General features: G+C 48.8%; 1 protein-coding gene across 3 annotated transcripts in view; it reads right to left on the minus strand.

Moving 5' to 3' along the window:
* The window catches only part of ZNF592 (zinc finger protein 592), a 393,935-nt gene that overhangs the window by 20,397 nt on the left and 347,735 nt on the right, over positions 1-25,803 (minus strand). The gene's annotated exons all lie outside the window — the stretch shown is intronic.

Raw genomic sequence — 25,803 nt, forward strand, 5'->3', positions numbered from 1 at the left:
TGGAGATTCTGGAAGCTGTGGAGTAGGAAGGTAACTGGGGATCAGGGACTGACCAGGGGCCGATCCTGTTATCTCAATAAAGAAGTTATCTATACATTTCTGGGGTGTCTACTTCCAAAATTGGCGACGAGAATGGGATGCTAGAGTAAAAGTCACAACTGAATACGTGACGGCTTGGAAATGACCTTGGATAGTTTTTGGTCATTCCGCACTACCGTTTGATAACTTGCACTTTTGCGGCCCCTGAGTTAGAGGAAACCTGCTGACGTGGAAACTATCAACGAGAAGAGCCGGAGGAGGCAAGTTTCTCCATGTCTCCAATTTAGAAGGCGCTACGTCACGTTAGTGACCCGGTGTTTGGATTTGAAAGTAGGAGTGGCAGCTCATGAGGAAGGTAACTGCGTGAGACAAGGGAACTTGTCTGGAGTACTTAGCCCCGAACTGCATTGTTATCACGCCCACCATCACCTCGGCAACGTCCTGTCTCATCTGCACTAGAACCTTGGGACCTTGTAACGAAAACACCTTCGCGGTCCAAGAGTGTTCGGGACACGGTGAGAGGTTGCGGCGCTGTGTCATTCCGACCTGGAGATTCCCTGCGGCGGCTTGACGGAGTGACGTCGCACGCTGTGTTTTAGCAACCGTGTACAGAGTGATATCTTGGAGTGCAACCAGGAAGTTGAGATGCAGCCGGCATTGGTGCGGAGAGGGCATTATCCGGAGAAGTGCCGAATCAGAAGTCTTTGGAAGTGCGACGACTGGCACGTCTGCTGGTCAAATGTGTGTGTGTGTGCTTCGGTGACAGGAACACCTGGTGAGAAAAAGTATTTTGCGTACTTGGTCACCGGTGATGGTTTGGAGATTTGCCTATCAGCAAGAATATTCGGTGATAGGCACCCCTATTTATGGGATCAGGAGAGCATTTTGGGGAAACACCACACCCTATGTTGTGCTGCAGTGAGACAGACTGGAATATTAGCTGCTGAGAACGATGTGGTTGTGGGACTCAGCTTGTCATTCTTGATGACAGGCACACCATTGTCATGCACCAGTTAATTTATTAGTAAGATTGGTTTGTCTGAACAAAACCACGGCATAAAATGCCTTGGCATAATATAGCTGCACCTCCTGCATTTATGGATAACCCAGGTCACCCTTGCATGGGATGAGAAGATTGGAAAGAGGCATTTAAACATATTTGGAAGCTATTGATGGGGATGATTATGTGATGAAGAGAACGTTAGCAATTTTAAACACAACTTGGGGGTGGAAGGTAGTAAAGTGTTGGAGACATTGCCAGTTGAGGGTAGAAATACAGATGAGGAGTCTGATAAGGACGACGTGTATGATAATGCGTTGAAAGCTTTAGAGAAGAAATAAAGCATTGAAGTGGAATGACACCATTTTTTTTTCCGTGCTCAAGCGCATGGTGAAATAATAGATCAATATGTGGCTGCTCTGAAGAAACTTGCTGTTACTTGTAAATGTAATACTATCAGAGATGAGATCATACGGGTCAAATGATTAAAAGAACAAGCAATTCTAGAATCCAAGAGAAGTTGTTAGGTTTCAGGGATCCCACCATGGAAAAAAAGTTAGAGATAGCCAAACGTATTGAAAGCACATCATTGTATGTAGAGGAATTGGGTGAGAACGTTAAGAGGTGATATTGGTGCAGAAAAAGCATGTGAGATGTGTGCCATTAAGAAAGTTTTACACAGATCCAAGGTTGAGAATTATGTCTAACCTCAAGTAAGAATCAAGGTTAAGTCATGCTTCAGGTGTGGGAGTACAAAGTACACAGCGCAATTTAGTAGTTGTCCCGCTGTGAATAGTATACGTTCCAAAAGCAAGAAAGTGGGACATGTTTCCAGAGTATGTAGACCGTCAAACATCGAAATTCAAGATATCAGTGAATCTGGTAAATAGATTTGCTGAAGGGCATTTATCAGAAGACTGAGGAGTGTGATGATGATGGTGTTTAAGTTCTTGTTATAGATGCAGTAGACAATAAAGTGAACATGTGTGTTTATCGTACTCCTAGGTGCATTATTAATATGAATGGGAAAGTGCAGATGTGGGCAGACTCATATTCTCCATTCACGTTGATTGACAAAAATACTTGAAAGAACGTGGAAGCAAAGAAGTTAAATCCTGCTGGTGTCGAACCCGAAGGGTACTGTGGTGAGAAATTTCTTATTTTTAGTTTATTTTGAAACAAAATTAGAATTTATCAACAAGAAAGCAAAGAGTAAGGTATATGTAGTAGAGAAGGGGAGGTCTTTGTTGGAATGGAGGGAGCAAAGAGCGTTAGGAATGATACTTGATCCCAATCATCCCAAACAGGATTTGCTAACATCGCAAATGTCTAATGATTGGGTCAACATGTTTCCCAACTTGTTCGAAAAAGGGTTAGGATGTTTAACTAGGTTTGAGCACAGCAAATGCATAAAGAAAGAAGTGTTCCACTTGATTTCAGAGGGCTATTGAAAGATGAATAGCAAAGACTATGAAAGGAAAAGGTAATTGAACCTACTGAGGCTTTGGAACGGTTAAGTCCAATTGTAATTGCGAGATAGCCTGATGGAAACATCCGAATGTGTGTTGATCTTAGAGATTTAAATGGTTTCATTTTGACTGATCGACATCCCCTACCTTAAAATAAATGAGATGTTAGCCAGTGTGAAAGGTGAAAGATATTTCGCTACTTACAACCAATCCTATGCATATCACCAAATACGGTTGGAGAAAGGATCAAGGCATTTGACATTTTTTATAACACCGGAGGGGGCGTATCAGTTCATCAACATGCCCTTTGGATTTGCCTCTGCTTCCGCTGTCTTTCAAAGGGTCATGCAAGGAATACTGAAGGACATGTTGAATGTATTGGTGTTCCAGGACGACATATCGGTTTGGGGTGATAAAGTGAGCCAGCATGATGACATTTTGAAAGATGTTTTTTCAAAGATTGGAGAAGGGTGGACCAACTATAGGTCTAAACATATGCAACTTTTGCTCAGAGGATGAGTAGTATTTAGGACACACGCTTATGTACGAAGAAGTAAGACCCAATCTAATACAGGGGATTCCTTAAGGCATGCTGTATTAGATTGGGCACTGTTTTTTGACCTTTGCCTTGGCTAGTGGTGTTCTCACACTTTATTTAAAATTTCATTTAAAACTTTATTGAAATTGATAACATTAAGCCCTTGTGGAATACAAGGATTGTGAATATATATGTTTTTACAGTGTTCCCCTGATGAAGGTGCCTGCACCGAAATGCATTGGGAAGTGTTTGATGCTGTCTTGAAAATTGAAGATTGGAATTCGAAAATAAAGCAGAACACAGCGTGTTGAACTGTGACCATTTCGTCCTATGGGTTCCTTCGAGTTTGGAATGCTCGTTGATATTTTAATCAGTTTAATGTTCACATTTAAAAACTGAAGAATATATGAATGTTTACTTCATTTCGTTTATTCTACTTTGAGTATACTATTTTGTTGACACCATTTTGTTTGATGAAATTCAAGATGTGGTATAAGTAACCAAGCACCATATTGGGCATGTGAACAGTGCACCCTTGCGCTCAAACAGGTTCTGTTTGACTTTGTGACAAAGGTAAGCTATGGACATCTGTGGGACTTTTGAAGGTTTGGGAGTAAGTGAGAAATATGCCATAGTAATTATGGACTATTTCTCAAAGTGGGCTGAAGTGGGGTTTGCAAGGTAGGTAAAAACACAAAATGCGATAGCGTTTTGTGAGGACATTTTCCGGCAGGAGGGTTGTCCTGCTGAGTTGTTAATGGACCGCAGTTTGTATTAGAGGAATTCAGCATTTGTCTTGAGAAATGGGGAATCAAGCATTTCAAGACTCCTGTATACCATCCCAGGGCGCTTAAACCGAGTGTTGTAGGAAAGTGTTCAGTTAGCCATAGCCAGCAACCTTAGTTGGAAGAATCAGGTGTACAAAATGTTGTAGAATTACCGGGTCACACCACAAACAGCAACTGTCCGCTAAAGGAAAGAGTGCCATGTACAGTGGCAGTTTCAGCCTGGATGGCCAGATCACCAAAGACCCAACCACCGCCAAAACCAACCTCCAGGAAGGAATGAAAGACGTCGCAGAATGGATGAAGCACAGCCGCCTTAAGCTGAACTCAGACAAGACGGCGGTCCTCATCCTAGGACAATCCCCATCCGCCTGGGACGACTCCTGGTGGCCCACAGCTCTGGGCTCCGCGCCAACACCCTCGGACCACGCACGCAACCTAGGATTCATCCTGGACTCCTCCCTCACGATGACCAAGCAAGTCAATGCAGTCTCGTCCACTTGCTTCAACACCCTGCGCATGCTCTGAAAGATTTTCAGATGGATCCCTACTGAGACCAGAAAGACCGTCACTCAGGCCCTCGTCACCAGCCGGCTGGACTACGGAAACGCCCTATACGCAGGAACCACCGCCAAACTTCAGAAACGACTACAACGCATACAGAACGCCTCCGCACGACTCATCCTAAACATCCCTCGCCACAGCCACATATCAACCCATCTGAGAAACCTGCACTGGCTCCCTGTCAGCAAGAGGATCACGTTCAGACTCCTCACCCACGCACACAAAGCGCCCCACGACATGGGCCCCGAATACCTCAACGACCGCCTCTCGTTCTACACTCCCGCCCGACAACTCCGCTCTGCCAGCCTCGCCCTCGCCACCATCCCACGGATTCGCAGAACCACCGCCGGAGGAAGATCATTCTCCTACCTGGCAGCCAAAACATGGAACTCCCTCCCCTCACACCTACGACTGACCCAGGACCATCTAACCTTCAGGAAACACCTCAAGACCTGGCTGTTCGAGCAGTAGCAGCACCCCCCCTCCACCCCCCAGGTGAGTAGCGTGCTCTATTAATGCTTTGATTGATTGATTGATTGATCTGGTCCATATCAGGTTGATTATGAGGAACTGTGTGAGAGGGTGGATGGTTATCAAACCAGGTACAGCCAAAGACACAATTAAAGGATAAGGAAAGGAAGAGGGAATTTACCAAGGGGATGTTGGTCAGAGTGCGTGCAGATCATCTTAAAAGAAAGGGGAGCTCAAAGTTATCTTCGCCAAAAGAGATAGTTGAGGTGAGGGGGAATACTGTAGGACTGTCCGATGGTAAATGGTGGAATACCAGGAAAATTGCAATGTACAGTGAGGTGGAAGGAAGAGAGTGAATGAGAAGGAACAATGATTATTTTGAACAGGCGAAGTTGGAAAAAAGGGAATCTAGTGCGCTACAGAACCAGGCCCAAAAATCTTGAAGCTTATGTCTTTAATTAACTTGAGTTGGTTAGTTGGTGCATTCATTTTATTTATACTGTAGAGTTATTAAATGTAATAGGTTGTATTTTTTCCGATAAAGGAAGGGAGATGTGTTATTTTTTTATGTAAGGTGGTGATGTTATCTGTCATTATATTGCACTTTCAGAATCTAGCTTGGAGATTTCCTACTACGTCCAAAAGACTAATTACAGGTAAACTTGCGATTATATATGAATCATAGCTTTAAATGAACTAATAGCATATGGTTTTCATGACACTGTGGAAAAAAGCCACAAGAGGATGGGTGGGAATGCAATTATTGAACAGTCCCAACTACAGAACGGGTTGCAAAAAAGGAAAGTGACAGTATGGTAAAAGGCTTAGCAACAATCAAGAGACAAACTGTATTACCTTCAACAGAACTGTAGCTAGAGAAGGATCAAGCTGAAATATTTGGTTTAATCAGCTATCAGTCTGTGGTAGCTGATATTCTCCCAGTCACGCAAGGATGTAAGAAAGCTTTTACTTACATTGACTTACTGCAGAAAAAACTGTTTCATCAATTTAATTTTAAAGAGCCACCAGCAGGATAGACTGCTGATATCATCTGGTTACTACATACAAGGCTATGTTGCCCTGCGGGGCACAATTTGCATTTCATAAACACCCACAATAAAATAATTCAAATTATCCTCAAGTAAAGGTTTCTAATATATACACGACCTATATTTGTGACAACTTTTCAATGCTTTCGGCAACTATCGAGTCATGCAACTGAGATCTCATTGGTAAGGAGGATTTAGAATTTACTTTGATTGAGCATTTTTTATGCTGCCAATGAACACATTACTTACTTTTGGTAACTACGTATCCGTAAGAGAAATACATTACTTATAGATTCCTTACCTTAGAATTACCCACAGGCATCAGACAGGAACCAGAGAATGTTTTCAATAGCAGTACCCCTGCGCGTCGGTAGGTGGCGTTGGTCGACTCCGTATCCGCTGTCTTGGTCGCTGGGATGACGTCGTAGTATCTACTTAGATGCTACCCCTGCGCGCTGACGTCAGTTCTGACACTACTTTTCATACCAGAAGAGCAGAGCCATGCAAGACACTAACCATTGGTGTACAAAACTAGGGCCCTGGAAGGGAGTCCCTATGCCTAGAAGTCAGCTCACAGAACGGGGAGGATGGGTGGGGCAGTAAGGAATCTATAACTAATGAACGCGTTACTTAACTTTGGTAACGATGTATCTAGTAGAGACACAGTCTAGCCGCAGAATCCTAAACTTAGAATATCCCCAGGCGTCGGACTGGATCCAGAATTTTTTTCTCAGCAGCACCTCTGCGCACCGGGGTACGGCGCCACATGGCTCCGCCCTGACGTAGTCCACGGACATGACTTCAGTGGAGCCATATAAGTCCCTCTCGGCGCGCTGATGTCAGTTTTCTTCGGTGAAACATTTCCGTGCCACAACCCAGAGCCACTGCGAAAACTGTGAGTGTGGGAACAGTGTGCCAAAAAAGATGACAAAAACATTTAAACAATGACAGAAAGAATAGAAAGGTGAGAAAATCACCATAATTGACAGTGAAAGAGCACTTTATACTGAAAGGAATTGAGGGGAAAGAGCAGAGCACCCACTTTTAGAAAAGCGAAAACTATGCCCTCCTATGAGGCAAAACGGCATTTGAAATGAATTTCATTGGAAACGACAGGAAGTCTGAAACCAAAGGACGTAACAGTGAAGGGCAACAAGACCGGAACAACATGACTCACGATAATCGACCACAGGTCGGCAACAACAGGGAATGTGCAACCATACCCCCTATAAGAGGCCTATGGTCTGTGGCATAATCAAACAGACCCCGAACCAATTGACTGTAGCAGAGTCAAGAGACCCCAATCAATGGAGAAAAGACAGGGGATGGTGGGAGGGAGGGAAGGACATGAGTAAGCCCAATACTGGAAGGACCAGGCTGTAGGAGCATAGAAGGACACATGCACCTACCACCAAATCACAGTAATGGGTGGAGAAATAACAGATAAAAAAGAATGAGCCATCCTGCCCAGGAGGGAGGTGAAAGAGGCCACCCCACAGGACGACAAAAGCCCCCTGAAAGGAAACGAGCGAGTAAAACCCAACCTGAAAAGGTCCTCGCAGAGCGGGGAGGATGGGCGGGCGTTATGGAATCTGCCGCTAGTCTGTGTCTCTACCAGATACTTCGTTACCGAAGGTAAGTAACTCGTTTATCTGATAGAGACATCTAGCCGCAGATTCCTTAACTTAGAATAGATACCAAAGCCATTTCCCATTGGAGGAGGATCTGCAACTGAAACCCACCAAGATCCAAAGAGAACTTAGTCGTCAACAAGTTGACCAAAACACGGTGGGGACAGAAATGGCTGCGTGGCCGACACCAGACCAGTAAGCTCTGTAGGGAGCAGAAAACCAAGCGGAGGCAAAGCACCACAATCCATCAAGGGACGGTACGAAACCTCTCTCGCCCAGACAGGGATGAAAGGAAGCATAGAACCAGAAAGGTAGTACTGAACGTGAGAGAGTCCAGCAACATTTGAAAAAGAAGGTGAACTGAGCACAGGATCCGATGGATCTGCAAGAGATAAAGATCCAGAGAAGGGACAAGATTGTATGACAGAGTCAGAGCATACAGGCTGAGCATGCACAACAGTGGATACCCAAACAATGACATGTGAGGGAACAGATGTCACCATGCAGAGTATATATCGAAACATGACTACCAGGAGATACATGTATGTAGAGTACAGGAGTACACAGGAGCAGACAGTGTGTACCGTTAAAACCACACCCTATATATGTAATTCCCAATGCAATGTACCGTTAACAGCACGGATGCGTCAGCAGAGAGAGAGAGAGACGCATCACCAGGTAGTCAACCAGCCAACCGGCAAAGGGGACCCGGCGCACAAGTTACTTACCTTCGGTAACGATATATCTGTAAGAAACATTAGTTAGTTAGATTCCTTACCTTAGAATATCCCCAGGCGTTAGGCTGGATCTGTCAGAAGATTTTTTGTCAGCAGTACCCTTGCGCGTCGGTAGGCGTCGTTTGCGACTCCGCGTCCGTCGTCGTGATCGCCGGGATGACGTCGGAGTACTTAGATGCCGCCCTTGCGCGCTGACGTCAGTTCTGTACATAGCTTTCCGCGCCAGGAACGCAGAGCCATGCAAGAAACCGACACCCCTAAATATCGGTTCGCAGAACGGGGAGGATGGGTGGGGCGGTAAGGAATCTAACTAACTAATGTTTCTTACAGATATATCGTTACCGAAGGTAAGTAACTTGTGCATCTGAAAGAAACACGTTAGTTAGATTCCTTACCTTAGAATAGATACCCCAGCAATACCAACCCGGTGGTGGGTCTGCGAACCAAGATCACACCAGGAAGTCCTGGAGAACGGAACGGCCAAAGAAGCAGTCTCTCCGAACTTGGCTGTCCAGGCAGTAATGCCTGGCAAACGTGTGCAGCGAGGCCCACGTTGCTGCCTGACAAACGTCCTGCAGAGGGACTCCCCGTCCCAAGGCAGTAGTGACCGCTGTGGCCCGAGTGGAATGGGCCCTCAGCCCTACAGGAGGATCCTTCTTAGCCAAGGAATAACAGACCTTAATGCACAAAACGACCCATCGAGAGATGGTTCGCTTGTGCACTACCTGCCCCTTCTTAGCGCCCACGTAGCCAACGAAGAGTTGGTCGTCCACCCGGAACTGTTTTGTGCGATCCAGATAGAAGGAGAGCGCACGTTTTGGGTCCAGACGGTGGAGCCTCTCTTCCTCTTTCGAGGGATGCGGAGGCGGAAACAAGGTGGGTAAGGTAACGGACTGCCCGATGTGAAAGGCAGTAAACACCTTAGGAAGAAAAGAAGGGCGAGTCCTCAGAACAACCTTGTCCTGATTTACAGAGAGGAAAGGAGGCTTAGAAGAAAGAACCTGGAGCTCGCTCACTCTTCTGGCAGAGGTGATGGCAACCAGGAAAGCAGTCTTGAGAGTCAGAAGACGAAGAGGATAGTTATGAAGTGGCTCAAAAGGAGCCCACATCAGATAGGTTAACACCAGATTCAAGTCCCACTGGGGCATTACAAAGGGGACAGAAGGAAACATGTGAGTAATGCCTTTTAAGAATCTATTTACAACAGGGGACTTGAAAAGAGAAGGCTGATCAGGAAGCCTTAAGAAGGCAGAAACAGCTGAAAGATATCCCTTGATGGTGCCCAGTGCAGAGCCCTGCTGGGCCAGGGAAAGAAGAAAGAGGAGAACCTCAGAAAGAGGGGCGGAAAGGGGATCCACAGCCTTTGCCACAAATGCCACAAATCTGTTCCACCTGCAGGCGTATACTGTTTTAGCAGTTTTAGCTGCCAGAATGACATCACAGACTTCAGGAGGCAAGTGAAATGGCATCAACTGCCACCGCTCAATCTACACGCATGGAGGTGGAGGCTGGACAGGTTCGGGTGGAGGACCATCCCCTGCTGCTGCGACAGAAGGTCCTCCTGAAGAGGCAGTCGAATCGGGGGATCGATTAACAGACTGAGTAGTTCGGGATACCAGTATCTTCGTGCCCAACCCGGAGCCACAAGGATGACTTGGGCCCAGTCGCCCCTGATCTTCTTCAGCACTCTGGGCAGAAGTGGTATAGGCGGAAAGGCGTATAACAGACCGCAACTCCACTCGCGACGAAAAGCGTCTGAGCGAGTGCCGCCTTGGAAACTCCAACACGCAGAACTGATGACATTGCGCGTTCTCTTCGGTGGCGAACAGATCTAACCAAGGCTCTCCCCACTGCCGAAAGAGGCCTTGCGCCACGTCCGAGTTCAGGACCATTCGTGATCAATCATGCACCGGCGGCTGAGTTCGGCCGCCCTGGCGTACAGAGAGCCCACCAGGTGTTGAACCACCAGGGTGATACCCTAAGGTTCCAGCCATGTCCAGAGGCGCAGAGCCTCCGACAAAGGGTCCACGACCCCATCCACCCTGTTTGTTGCAATACCGCATGGCGGTGGTGTGGTCCGTGAACACCTGCACTACACTTCCCCGGACGGAGGGAAGGAATGACTTTAGTGCAAGCCGGATCGCCCGCAGCTCCAATAGGTTGATATGGAGCCGGAACTCCGCCGGAGACCAGAGGCCTCTGATCTCCGCCTCTCCCATGTGGCCACCCCATCCCAGGAGGGACGCATCCGTCACCACCACGTGCTCCGGTTGGAGTAGGGAGAGAGATCTGCCACTGACCCAATCGCGGTCTGTGAGCCACCACTGCAACTGACTCGCAGTGCCCTCCGAGATCAGGACGTGGTCGGACAGGTTGCCCTGATGTTGAGCCCACTGGAACTTCAGGCCCCACTGCAGAGCCCGCATCCGCCACCTGGCGTGATGTACCAGCAGGATGCAGGAGGCCATCAGACCCTGCAGCCATAGGGCCATCCTGACCGAAACTCAGGATAAAGGTGGAATCAGAGCCTGAATATCCCGAACCCGCTGTTCGGGAGGATAGACCCAAAAATGCACCGCTCCGATGAAGAGGAGCTGCTGGGAGGGACTCAGATGTGACTTCGGCACGTTGATGGAGAACACCAGCAAATGCAGGAGGTCGGCCGTAGTCTGGAGGTGGATATAGGGGAAGACTGGAACCCCTAATCTGCGCAGATGAGCTGCGACCACCGCCATCACCCTTCGTGAACACACGAGGGGCACTGGTGAGGCCTAAGGGGAGCACGGTAAACTGAAAGTGCTCGTGGCCCACCGTGAACCGCAGGTAACACCGGTGGGCCGGCAGGACGGGGATGTGGAAATAAGCGTCCTGCAAGTCTAACGCTACCATCCAGTCACCAGGGTCTAGGGCAGCCAGAACCTGAGCTAAAGTCAGCATCTTGAACTTCTCCTTCCGGAGGAAGTAGTGGACGCTCCTGAGGTCCAAGATAGGGCGTAGGCCCCCTTTGCCCTTCTTGGGAACTAGAAAGTAGTGGGAGTAACAACCCCGTCCTACTTCTGGGCCAGGAACGCGCTCGATGGCCCCCTTGGCCAAGAGGGCCGTAACTTCCTCCTGCAGAAGTTGCAAGTGATCCCCCGACATTTGGTGGTACTGCGTGGCATGGCCGGAAGGGGAGGGAGTAGTCTTTTTGGACGATTTGCAGCACCCACCTGTCCGAAGTGATGGTACGTCTGTGGAGCAGGTGATGGCAAAATCTGCCTCCCACTGGCGTGGAATGGGCCTGAAAGCTCGGACTAGGAAGGCTTTGAGGCAGATGCTGCGGGAGCAGATGTGGACTGACCGGCTCTCTGTCCCCCTGCTCCGCCACGGCGGAATCCACGTCCGCGTTGAGGCTGGTTCTGCGGCCTGTGGCTGGACGAACGTGCGGGGGCGCCCCTTCCTTGGCCACAAAAGGGGCGAAAAGCGGAAGTTTGCTGGCGCTGGGCCGAGAGGCCCAAGGACTTGGCCGTAGCCCTGGAGTCCTTAAAGCGCTCCAGCGCGCTATCTGCTTTGTCGTCAAAAAGGCGACGGCCATCAAAGGGCATGTCCATGAGGGTGCTCTGGACATCCCCTGAAAAGTTCGTGGACCTCAGCCAGGCGTGACGATGAATCACCACCGTCGTTGCAATCGCTCTACCCAGCGAGTCCGTGGTGTCAAGTCCACATTGGATGGAATACCGTGCTGCATCACGCCCCTCAGCAAGAGCCTGGGCAAGCCGTGTCCTGGCCTCCTCTGGACACTGGGCCAGCACGTCTGCCACCGTATCCCACAAAGAGTGGCTGTAACGGTCCAAAAGGCACGCGGTATTAATGGACCACAACCCCAGACTGAGGGAGGAAAACAGTTTCTTGCCAAACTGCTCCAACCTTTTGGATTCCCGATCCGGAGGTGCGGACGGGAAGGCGGTTTGGGACGTGGAGGCTTGGATAACCAGACTCTCAGGGGTGGGGTGTACGGACAGATAGCTGAGGTCGCCCGGAGCTAGGCGGTGGCGCCGGGCCACGTTCTGATCCACAGGAGAGACTGTGGAGGGCTTGGACCAAGTGGCCATCAGAACGTCAGTGAGGGCCTCATTAAACTGCAGCAGAGGCTCCGAAGAGCTTACTGGTGGTTGAAGCACCTCAGTGAGGAGGTTAGTCCTCACAGCCGCTGCAGGGAGCTCTAGATGTAAGGCCTGGGCCACCCTGCGCAGCACCACAGCATAAGTCGCACCCTCCTCCGTAGCCAAGGAAGGAGGAGAGATGAAACCAGTGTCAGACAAAGTGTCTAGACCTACTGGCATGCCCCAGATCGTCTGCCCAGTCCTTACTTAACTGGCACTGTTGTGCCATAGGGTCCGCAGTCCCCCCCTTCATCCGTCTCCTGGTAAACAGGCAGAAAGGATGGAGCCGAGTCATAGATGAAATGCTCACCCATCACTCCGGAGATGGCGCCGCTCCGACGCCGGACCCGGACTGAAACTAGGGACGGCGTCGCCCGAGGACGGCGCCGGGAGCGACACCATGGGGGTCGGCGCCGGTGGAGGAGTCATGAGGTCAACCGGCGTCGACCGGGATCCAGTCCTGGATACAACGGGGTCCTGCGACGTTGGGACCGAAGTCGATGACGACGCCGAAGCCGCCGGCTCGCTAGGACCCCCAGTCGGACCTGCGGGGGCCCGGAGGCGCGCCGGCAGGCCTCGACGGTGGGAAGAGACTCCTCATGGCCACGAGGAAGTCTCGAATCTCGCCCGGAGTCGCATGAGGCCCAGGGACCGGAGGGTGTGGGGCCGGATGAGACTCCTGCGGCTCCGGTGGAGCCGCGCGGGTGGTGCCACCCGAACCCTCGGCTGAGTCGCACGACCAGCGAGGGGAGTCAGAAGAGTGATGTTGCTTCTTCGACTTCTTTTTACCATGCCTCGACTTACCTGAGTGCGAGGACTTGGATCCAGACGAGCGGTGATGACTGCGGCTCCGCGACCGGTCCCTCGACTTCCTTCTCGACCGGGACCTTGAGCGACCCGGAGCCGACTGACGGATCTCGAGGATCCGCCTAGCCTTCGAGGTCAAGGCCCGGCAGTCGGGGCACGCACGACTTGTCATTGTGGTCGGCCCCGAGACAGTAGAGACACCGATGGTGGGGGTCGGTAACCGACATCAGTCGGTGACAGACATCACACGGCTTGAACCCGGACATCCCTACCAGCACCAGGAGTCGAAGTCGACTTGAAAAAGATAGACAAAAATGTCCAAAAAGTTAGTCAAAAAATGACTAAGGGTACGCTCTTCCCGAATCTGCGCTTACTGGCGCAGAAAAAAGAACTGACGTCAGCGCATGAGGGTGGCGTCTAAGAACTCCGATGACGGCATCCCGGTGATCACGACACCGGACGCGGAGTCGCAGACGACGCCTACCGACGCGCACGGGTACTGCTGATTAAAAATCTTTCCGGATCCAGCCTGATGCCTCGGGATATTCTAAGGTAAGGAATCTAACTAACGTGTTTCTTTCAGATAAGCCGGACACACACAGAAGGGGGGGAGAGGGAGGAGAGAGAGAGAGAGGAGAGAGAGAGAGGAGAGAGAGGGAGGAGAGAGAGAGAGAGAGGGAGGAGAGAGAGAGAGGGGGAAGAGAGAGAGAGGGAGGAGAGAGGGAGGAGAGAGAGAGAGAGAGGAGGGAGGGAGAGGGAGAGGAGAGAGGAGAGAGGAGAGAGGAGAGAGGAGAGAGGAGAGAGGAGAGAGAGAGAGAGAGAGAGAGAGAGAGAGAGAGAGAGAGAGAGAGAGAGAGAGAGAGAGAGAGAGAGAGAGAGAGAGAGAGAGAGAGAGAGAGAGAGAGACAGACAGAAATACACACAGAGAGAGACGGAGAGAGAGAGAGAGAGACAGACAGAGAGAGAGAGAGAGAGATTGGGGCCAAGTACCTCAGATACAGTAGCAAGGAAAAAAAACCTTTTATGCGTGACCTCTCGTTGTGTGTAGATCGCAAGACAGATATACATATAGACATGTACACAGCTATGAAAAAATTGAAAAGGGCTCGAAGAGCATGCCCTAGAGAAAGAAGGCCACACCATAGGTACTGGTGTGAAGCACAGCAGGACAGGACAATGTCCAGAAACGTAAGGCGACATCAGCTACCTGTCGGAGAGGAATCCCAGTCCCCCGCGTGACAGACGGGGAGACTGACCACCACACGAACGAGGAATGAGTTAGTACTACACATACATAGAGTAAAAGGAAATTGTATGGAGATCCTTATATAAAGACCACACAATGACAGTCAGTATCTTCAAGAGAGCACTTTCACTGACAACAGTAGCAGAAACCCAGAGCAGAAAGTATCTGAACTCCTGCGCGACAATGAGCAGAGGAGCTTATACCCCTGCCTGGGAAGTGCACAGGAACGTAGGGCACAAGGCAACGTACAGCACTGACATGTCTGGCGGGGAATCTACCACCTATTGACAAAGACCAGGCAGGGTCTGAGCCACGAGAAAAGACCAAAGCACTTCCCCACCCCACAGGGTGGAGAGTAGAAAACAGCAAATTCAGAGGCGCAAGGGATATCGCAGGCACCCCGTGACAGTGAACATACTTGGGTGTACCCACATTACGTGTCTGCATGGAACACGGAGAACTGTGCCAGAACAGAACAACATGCCCCCAAAGAGCGAAGCTGAAAGAACCCCTCGAAGAAGGTGGCATCTACAGATGCAGGGGAGTGCTACGGACCAACGGCAGACCACAATGCATAAGCACTAAAAGAGAGCGACAGCAACATGTGGGCCGCACCAGGGTGGAGGGAAGGAAGAGAGGGGGTCCCACAATAGTAGAAAAAGACCGCAGTCTGATGCGTAGGACAACCCCGCCTAAGAACAACAGAGCTTCCAGGAAAAGAAGGACAGCTATACAATAGCCAACGGATACCCCGCATAGGGTAAGTCTCATCCTCATAAGCAAGGGGGACACCTCTTGAGACAAACTCATAGCTAGAGGACACAAAAGGAAAAGCAAAACCAGCAGGCCAGCTGTACTAAATAAGGGCAAAAACGTCGGAATAGCCGCACAGACCGCCTGGGAATTAACGTGATGAACCCATTGACGGATACCAGAATAAACAGAGACAACACTGCATATGAAAGTAAAAGTCCGCAGAAGTACTAGAAAATACAAAGTCATGGAAGCTCAGACATGAGTCGGTGGACCGCTGAGCATGACTGTCAAAAAGGACAACCCCATCAAAGAGCAGATCCAGAAGATGCTCCAGAACATTTTCAGGGAAACTGCCATCGCGCAGCCAATCATGGCACGCAGAGCAACTGACCTGGTCATCGCCCCACCCACAGAGTGAGTGGTGTCTATGGCTGATCTAATCGAAAACTGTGCCATTTCCCGGCCACCATGCAACAGACGATCCAGGTCAGCACGGGGACCCCTCTGGAAGTGATGGAAGAAGACGTTCAACTGAGTACCAAAGGGCAAAGGTAGCCCGAGAAAACACGCAAGACGTATTTAGAGCACGGAGGCCCGAACTGGTGGACGCAAATATAGGACGACCACACGACTCCAACCAGCGAGACACACTTGAGGGAGGAAGCAGCAGGAGAGGACTGGACTACCATTCCTTGAGCCCAAGGATGGAGGAACAAACAGACAGGGTCATCTGGAGCCGGGCGATGATGATGTGCTTTAGCCCGATCCACTGGGTCCCCGGATGAGGGCCGCACCCACGTCCAAAGAAGGGTGTCAAACAACGACCCGCCAAAAGGCAGCAAGGGCTCCACCTCAACGGCATCCTGGTGGAGTAGCTCCAATAAAGGATCAGAAGGTAAAGAGACTGAGGGAGCCTGCATGTGTAAAAGATCTGCAGCCCTGCGAACAGCCCTCACAAACGCCGCACTAGCCTCCATGGCCATTTTAGGTGGCGACAATAAACCATCTGTAGGGGACGGTTGGAGACTAACCCGTCCACCAGACAGTAGAGGCGCATAGCCCGAGGTCGATCAAAGGACCATTGTCCTATGGGCACCTAAACCAAAGAGCACCCTGAGGGTTCCCCTGGGTGCGGTTAACCCTCACGGGTCTCATCCTCTCCTAAGAGAGGAACAGCAGGGGCCCGGCACCGGTGTCATATCGACGTCAATGACCACCGAAGGTGACTCGTCTACGCAGCGTCGGACCGGCGTCGACTCAACCTCCACCGAGATGGGGAACTGCGGAGAAGTACGATGTTGACTCAGAGTCAATCACTGTGCCGCCGCCGCATCCGGCATCGGCGCAGGAAGCCTCACAGGGCTATGAGGAGAAGTCACAGGAGGGCTTGACGTCTGACCTGGATGCCCCTCCGGGTCATGGCCTGACCTCGCAGCGACTACGGAACCAGAGTCAGGGCACCTGATTGGCGCCAAGGGCGAACCCGCTGGTGAAGACCCGACCTGAGTCCCTACCTCCTCTGTGGGGCCCTAAGGCATGCCATGGAGAGAGGATGACCCAAAGATGGCCGGAAGAACCTGAGAATAGGCTTCCATCTGGGCTCGAGGAGCCCTGATACCAGGAAATTGTGGGTAAGAGAGGGCCGACTCCTGGGCGCCTGTGTCTGGTAAAGACCGGGCGCAGCGGGCCCGGCCGTGACGTTTATGCGAGGCCGACGACCTCCGTGACCTGTGTTTTTGCTTACTTGCGTCAGGCGAACGACGTCCGTGACCGGACCCGAACAGGAGCCCCAGTTTGAGATGGAGACAGGCGACGCACAGACTCCGAACAGGACATGGGGCGGTCAGCAACTTCATCTGACGCTCCTGCAGAGACTATGGCTTCAGCTGCCGGCAGGCGTCGCACTCCTCGGAGGCATCACATACAGATCGCGTGCGGATCCGTTGCCGACATCTCTCGTGTACAGGTCTCACACGACTTGAAGCCTGAAGGCCACGTACACTGTTACCGGACGCTGAAGGCGTTGAGAAGGCTTGAAAACAAAACAGGCTAAAGGAACCGCTACTCCTGGATCCGTGTTGGGACTTGGAAAAGAAGGAAACTGACATCAGCGCGCAAGGAGGGACTTATATGGCTCCACTGACATCATGTCCGTGGACGACGTTAGGGCGGAGCCATGTGGCGCCACATGGTTAAGGAATCTGCGGCTAGATGTCTCTATCAGAAGCATGTCTCTTACAGATACATCATTACCAAAGCTAAGTAACTTGTTAATCTGACAGAGTTTAAGGCTTGGCAAGAGGTTTTAAATGCCAATTCGACATTGCAGACAGTGGAAGACCGACAAGATAGATACCCACAATGACCTGGGGCGAGGCCGAATGTGTTGATGGAAGAATTCACCACAGCCATAGGACTGTCTGATGTGTGGCGCACGTTGCAACTGGATGGAGCCCAATACACGTATTTTTTCAATGCACACAAAAGCACATCCCGCATTGATCATTTTTTAACCTACACAGCTTCAATTGGCCACTTCCGGCATCCCCAGGCCCTGCCGAGGGGTATCTCGGATCACTCCCCGGCAAGGGTTGAGTTCACACATGGAAATCATCAGCCACAATCACCCTAAATCTCTGGCTCTTGAAAATCCCTGATATTAAAGAGGAGCTACATACAACGACAACTAAATACTTTAAAGAAAACGTAGGTTCAGTTGACTCGGCGCTCACTATCTGGGAGGCCTTCAAGGTGGTACTGAAGGGGCAGGCATTTTCACTCAAGAGGAGTGAAACACCAGCAGCTGGTACAATTAGAAAGTGAGCTCCAGCAATTGGAAGCTGACAACGCTAGGGCACTTTTTTTTTTATAACACTTTATTTTCCAAACAACAAGCATTTTATGCACAATATCGCATACAATTGTTTTGCAAGCAATATATGTCGCTCCTGACAATTCAAGAATAATAGCAGTTATGACTGTATGAATGATGTAGTCTCATGTTACCACTTATCCAAAACATTAGAACTTGCCCTCAGCCCACCCACACAACCCCTACTTTATGTGCATCAGCATTACATCCGGCATGATATTACGCAAAAGAACCACGCAGGTACCCAACATCCTGAATATTAGTTCAGTCTGGTCTCATAATATAATTTCAGACCAATCATCCCACTCCCTCTGGCACAATACCCTTATCTGCCTGTGAGCCTGTTTAGCAGCTGCTACATAGTCCCTAAATGGTCCCCATATATCCCTGGTGCGGTATGTTGAAGGCATAAGGCTGGCGTAGGCCTCAGCATTGACATTGCAATACGCTAAACTTTTCATCCAGTCCTGTAGTTTGGGAGCAGTTTTCCTAACTCAATGTATGGCAAAACGCTAGGGCACCTTCAGAAGACACTCTTCACCGTCTCACACTTAAACGAGAGGTATACAAGATTAAAACTAGGGAACAAATTATGGCCAAACTACTCCGCACTAAACCGAGTATACGAACTAGGAGACAGGGCTGGTAAAACCCTGGCCAGGCTAGAGAGGCGGGATCAAGGCGAGAGATGGGTGCCCCAGCTGACTCTAGCCGTCGGCACGCAAGTCACACATTCAAGGGATATTGCAGATGCTTTTGCAGAACACTTGGAGCATATCTATTCCCCATCCACTACTTACACGGCGGAAGACTCCTGTCAGTTCCTTTCCGACAGTGACATACATACGCTTTCTGATACCGACAGAGACAAGCTAGATGAAGACCTGACAGGTGAGGAAATCAAAAAGGCCATAAGCCAAATCCAGTCAGGGGAGGCTATGGTGCCAAACGGGACCCCCATCGACTTTTTAAAATTGGTCGCTTTTCAGACGGCCCCTCACCTAAGGACCATGTATAACAAAAGCTACGAAAAAGGAATACTGCCGGAGGATCAACGTCTAGCCTCCATAGTAGTGATTCACAAGCCAGGGCAGCCTGTTGATATCTGCGGGTCCTACAGACTGATTTCGTAAATTAATGTAGAAGCTAAGGTACTGGCGAGAGTACTTGACTCGCGATTGGTCACGTTCATTTACTCCCTGGTCCACCCGAACCAATCTGGCCTTATTCCAGGAAGGAATACAGCACTTAATATCCAGTGCCTCTATAATGTACTCGCGCGTCAGGAATACATGGAAGAGGACGCAGTGGTGTTGTCACTAGATTCCTCCATGGCATTTGATCCTATCGAGTGGCCATACCTATTTGAAGTCCTGAAGAGAATGGGCTTCGGTCTGAAGTTCCTGGGCTGGGTGAAATTGCTCTACACAGGTATAAAGGGTCAAGTGTGAGTGAACAACTACACATCTCGCACATTCACACTACAAAGGGGCACCCGACGGGGATGCCCCCTGTCCTCCCTGATTTTTTCTCATGCTGGAACCACTGGCAGCCTGTGTGAGGCGAGATGTCATGGTAAGAGGCCTGAAATGGGCAGAGGGTCATGACGATCGAATATCCCTCTATGCAGATGACATTCTGCTTTATCTTGCCTCTCCATATAGATCCATCCACGCGGTTTTAAATATCTTCACGAATTTTGGGAAATACTCCGGTTATGCCATAAAATGGAGCAAATCGGTGTTGTTTGTGCTCCAGGGTCCAGTCCCTCGGCTCGCTGCAGGTTGCTGTGTGGAAGCGGCCACTGATGGATTCCGATATCTGGGAAGATACATAACTTCGAGCCCCAATATTTTCTATGAGCGGAATCTGGCACCCCCATTGTCCTGCCTACGGGTGGATGTGAAGCACTGGCGATCCCTACCTCTTTTACTGGTGGGCCGAGCTGCTCTTTTTAAAATGTTGGCCCTCCCACGCTTTCTCTACATCCTCCAGAATTGCCCGCACTGGGTCCCAGATACGTACATCTCGGAAATAAGAGTGCGCGATTCGGACGCTGTTATGGGACGGTGGGTCTCCTCGTATTGCATTTAGAAGACTGATGAAAGGGTGGTACGATGGAGGCATCGCCCTCCCGGACCGAAGACTCTATTACGGGGCGTCTCAATTAGTTGTAGTGAATTACTGGCCCTATCGCTCCCCTATAGATCCAGCCTATCTTTTAGACAGATATCAAAAGGGACGAGCAGGGTATCTAGGGGCACTATATTCAAAAGTAAACGAGAAGAGATACTTTGGGCCCATACCTCACACGGTGACGATCTGGCATCAAGCGAACTCCTGACTGGGATGGTCAAATGTCCTCACAAAACCACGCCCCTATGGTATACACAGACACTGGGACACTCATGTCATCAACCCGGCTTTGATAAATGGGATCTTATAGCAATCTCCAATTTCGGAGATTTGATTAAAAAAGGTTTGATTCTCAGGTTTGAGCAGCTTAGGGAAAGATATGTAATGGCCCAAGGTGAAATGTACAGACACGCCCTCATTACGGCACTACCCAATCTCACGGACATATCAGAGGCATCACCGCTGGAAGACCGATTACTAGACGGACCGTTACACTCAAAAGCTATATCACTGACATACAAAAAGCTGTGCAACAATCTACCAACACGTTCCACAAATTACGAGAGCAATGGCAGAGAGACCTAGGACCCGTTGACGATGAGGACTGGCAGACGGCACTAATGCCCCAAGAGAAGCAGCAATCACTCTCCGTTTCAGATTGATTCAACTCAAAATCTTACACAGGTCGTACCTAACCGGGGTTACTAAAGCAAAGATAGGCGCCAGACTGGATACGATGTGCCTCCGGGGCTGCCAAAACACTGCCCCCTTTTATCACACGATCTGGGAATGTCCAGAAGTACAGCACCTATGGGTGGGAGCCACGACCCATATTCAGAACGCCTTAGAAAAGGAAGTCACCCTCACACCGAGCCTAGGTCTTCTTAATATATGGGAGCCGACTGACCACACAAAGGTGGAACAACTAACTAACTACACTGGGCTACACCCTTGTTAAGCGTGAGATTGCGAAGGGATGGGGCGGCGGATGCGCCTACTTCCCGAGTGTGGGTGAGAGAAATAGATAAATGCGGGGTGCTGTCCGAAGAAGTGGGATAGAAAATGGGGCAAATGGAATACTTACCGTGGCAACCTATGTGTATCCCCAACAGTGGAGCTAGAAATGCAAAGAAGGAAAGAATGTGATGATGGGATATAATGTTTGTAACCATCTTCTCCTCACCTACGACGAAGCAGCATTGTACAATTACTCGAAATGTCAACTAGATAATGTATGTGGCTTTAATGTTGAATTAATAAAGATTTATAAAAATTTTTTAAAAAAAGGCAAAACGGAGGGCAGAAAAACATGCACAAAAGGCAAAACAGAGGGCAGAAGAATTAGCAGGAAAGACAAAACAGAGGGCAGAAAAAGGCAAAGTAGCGGGCAGAAAGATGAGAAGGCAGAACAGAGCGAGAAATGAGCAGAGAAGGCACAGACAGAGGGCAGCTCGTAAACAGGCAGCAGAGGGTAGCGGACTGCGGGCAAGCTGGACAGGATATCTCTCGCAAGGGGAGCTGTCACGAGGACCTGTTCCTCACCAAACTTCCTGGGGTCAGTCAGCTTGTTATTAAACCGGAGTTGACCCATTTCTGTAAAACAAATATCAAGCATGTGCTCACTCTAATTAGGTTGTACAGCCCATTTAAATCATCTACTTTTCTGCCCCTCACTCAGCACTTTAGTGCATTGCTGGAATAATCTAAGAAGCCCACCCAAGCCTGTGTGAGAAGTTTGCGGCTATTCCTGAATCAATGCCTGTACCTCTCAGGGGTTAACAAAACCTTATTGTTAAGAATGGTCTTCATGAGAAAGCACTGTGCCTGGTCCTCCACCTCTAGTGTTAGGGCTGTGTCGCTCCCCACTGTGGGCATATACCTCAAGGCCACCCCCCGTACTCCTCAGAAAACTTGTACACCCTTAGAGCCACCTCTTAGGTTGAAAACCACTTAGCAATGTTGTCCCCTACCACATAAGTGAGTACCTAATCTTTTGGGATGTAAACCGTTCCTTCTCTAGTGTACACTGCAGGTATTCGGCCACCATTATTACTCCCGGAATCCACCTGTAGTGCTCTTATGTCCAGCTCTCTGAGGCTTAGCTCATGGGCCATTTACCTTTCCTCCTCTAGAGCCTTCTCTTTCTCCATCTTCAATTTAGCAAGCTTCTTCAGCTTACTCTCCTCTCTACCGTCCTTAGCTTCTCTGGGGACAGGTTCCTTGAGGATACACTGCTGCCTACTTGGGGTGGGCTTCCAGTCCTAGGAGGATGTTACCGCCACACCTCATAAGGTTGCAAGACCAGACCTCCAAGACAGGTCTTGCTCCAACTACTCCTCAGACTCTTCCTCTGAAAAACAGTGAATTTAGTCTGCACTCAAGTTCACTCAATGCTTCTAAAACATTTTAATTCAAATGTGTGGTACCTAATGACAGGTCCTGGTCATGCCCGTGTGATCAATAACCTCACAGCAAAGTACACTCTACACAAAGCGCACTACTCCATGACCTCTAGGGTTCCAACAATAATAAACAAATCTAACCAAAGTAAATGCAATAAGACAACTACATATGATTCTTAGTTCACTTTTATAATTCACTCTGTTTCTTCAATATGTAAGCAAAACCAACTTATTCTGATTTATCACGCTCAGTGGAGCTTACACATTTATTAACAATGGTACATGTCAAACAATGTTACACCACATTGCTTTCTAATCAATGTTCATATTTTTGCTGTATGAAAGCTTCATTTTCCTTGCTTCTTTTTCCAAATGCTCTTGGGTTTTCGTAACCCTTTGTCAGGGGAACTGTAAAAATAACGTTGGTATATTTATAAAAATCTAATTATGATCCGCCAGGAACAATATACCAATCAAACATGTTGATGAATATGTTTAATTTGTATATTGTATCTGGCATTTTAAGATTAGATTGTATAAATATCCCATTGTTATTTTTCTAGGTCCCCTGACAAAGGGTTACGAAAGCCCGAAATGCATTGGGAAGAAGCAAGGAAAATTAAGCTTTCATACACCTAAAATATGGGCACTGATTACAAAGCAATGTGGTGTAACATTGTTTGACATATACCATTGTTAATATATGTGCAACCTCCACTGAGCGTGTTAAATCAGTATATGGTTAGTTATGCTTACAAATTGAAGAAACACAAAGAGTGAATTATAAAATAGAACTAAAAATTATATGTGGTTGTCTAATTGCATTTACTTTGTCAGATTTGATTATTATTGTTGGAACCCTAGAGGTCAATAAGTAGTGCGCTTTGTGTAGAGTGTACACTGCATGTACACCTATGAGGTTATTGATCAGACCCTTCCTCCTCATCTCTGGATTGGTCTGAGGAGCAGCTGCCCATGCTCTTAAGGCTGTTTGAAGCTCTGTCTTCTTGGCACTTCTCTTAATGAACAGCCTTCTCTCTTGGCAGAACCCCTTGAGCTGGACCAATGTGTAGGCATCCATATTGGTTAGCATAAATGCCATCATGCCAGAGAAGGCCACAAACATTGCAGAAAAAATGGGAATTTGGAAAATTAAAGATGTCAATTTAGGGAGAATTGGTTCAAATGTGTCTAGATATGGAGTAATAGTGTACACTAAGTCTGAGTATAGCACAACACAAACACAAGTAATATCCTCAACTACTGCTCACCAATGTTAGAAATAGGGGTTCTGTTTGGCAGTCAGATACATACTCTAAATTAACCTGTGCTCACCCTCTGGTAGCTTGGCACAGAGCAGTCAGGCTTAAATTAAGAGGCAATGTGTAAAGTATTTGTGCAACACAATACACAGTAACCAAATGAAAACAACACAAAAAGACTCCAGACCATTTCAGAAAAATGGATTATGATTTTATAAATAAAACACGACCAAAATCCAATAGGTAGAAGTTGAGATATGAATTTTAAAGATTAAATGTAAAAAAAGCACTTAGCGATAAGCGCCTGAGGGGGTTTTCTGGTTGTGCTGGACCAAAGTCAAGAGTTAAGCTGTGCTGAGATGAAGCGCGGGCTGGATAAAGCAGCCACGCAAAACCCGATGAACAAAATACCTTGAGCCTGGTTTCACTAGCGAGCCTCGGGGTGCATGCGAGCAATGCGTCGCTGTCGATCCCGTAGTTGAGGTGATATGTCGATTTTCTTCATGTGGTGGCCGTGATGCACCAGTTCCAAGATGATGCACCAAGCCGTGTTGGTTCCGTAGACGATGCCCCGGGTTTCTCCATGTAGTCGAGAGGATGAGTTGATCTTCCCACATGGCAACAGTTCTGATGCATCGGAATTTTAGGCAAAGCGCTGGTTCTGAATGCGATGTTCTGATTTTGCTACTGCAACAACGATGATGCGTTGGTTCTGAGTCCTGCAGACAGGAGATGTGTCTTGCCGACTGGAGAAAGCAACTGGGTCCACTTCCAATGGACCAGGAACAGGAGCAGATGGTGAGACTTTGATATCCCCGAGTCTCAGAAACAGGAGGCAAGCCAACAAGCCCTTGGAGATCATTTTGGGTTCAAACAGTCCAAGTCTTCCTCAGCAGGGGAAGAGGGCAGCAGGCAGCAGCCCAGCAGAATGACAGCCCTTGTAGCAGCACAGCAGTTCAAATTCCTGACCCTTTCTTTACAGGTCCCGAAGTGTCTAAGTTAGTAGGATCAGAAGTCAAATTCTTATACCCAGTGGTGCCTACGTAGCAGAGGAGACTTTAAAGAGGGTCTTTGAAGTGCACAGAGACCTTCCCTTTTTGCCCTGGCACCCGACACCCTAGAGTGGGTTAAGCAGTCCTTTATGGGGGACCGGACACAGTCCCTTTAGATGCAAGCGAGACAGTGCTCAGCGCCTCTCCCCATCAAGTCAGTTAATGGGCCATCAAGTCATACCTAAGCTGCCATTGTGTGAAGCTGTCTAGAGGGAATGCACAAGTCCTAGCTGTCACCCACCCCGGACGAGTATTGGATACACGCAGGAGGCACACAGGGTTAAGAGCAGAAAATGGCAAATTTCTAAAAGTGTCATTATTAAATTTGTAATGATAAATTCAACATTTCCATTAAAGAGGTTTTTTTATTTCAGTTCCATAAGTATTACACATGACAGCTCTATCACCTTCTCATTGGGAAGTACACTTATTAGGTGTAACAAGGGATCCCTAATGTTAACCTATGGGAGGGGTAGGCCTCACAGTAGTGAAAAACAAATTTGGGGATTTTTCACTATGCGGACAGGTAAAACTTAAACGTATATGTCCTGTCTTAATTATATCGCACCCTGCCCTAAGGGCTACCTAGGGCCAACCTAAGGGGTGACTTATATGTAATAAAAGGAGAGTTTGAGGCTGGGCAAGCGGTTTTAAATGCCAAATCGACATGGCGGTGTAAAACAAACAGGCTCTGTAGTGGCAGGCCTGAGACAGGTTTAAAGAGCTACTTAATTGGATGGCACAATCAGTGCTGCAGGTCCACTATTAGCATTCAATATGCCAATTGTGGATAAACCAATGTTACCATGCTTTAGGGAGAGAGCACATACACTTTAGCACTTACT

Source organism: Triturus cristatus, chromosome 3_1 (assembly GCF_964204655.1).
Source record: "Triturus cristatus chromosome 3_1, aTriCri1.1, whole genome shotgun sequence".
Lineage (NCBI taxonomy): Eukaryota > Metazoa > Chordata > Amphibia > Caudata > Salamandridae > Triturus > Triturus cristatus.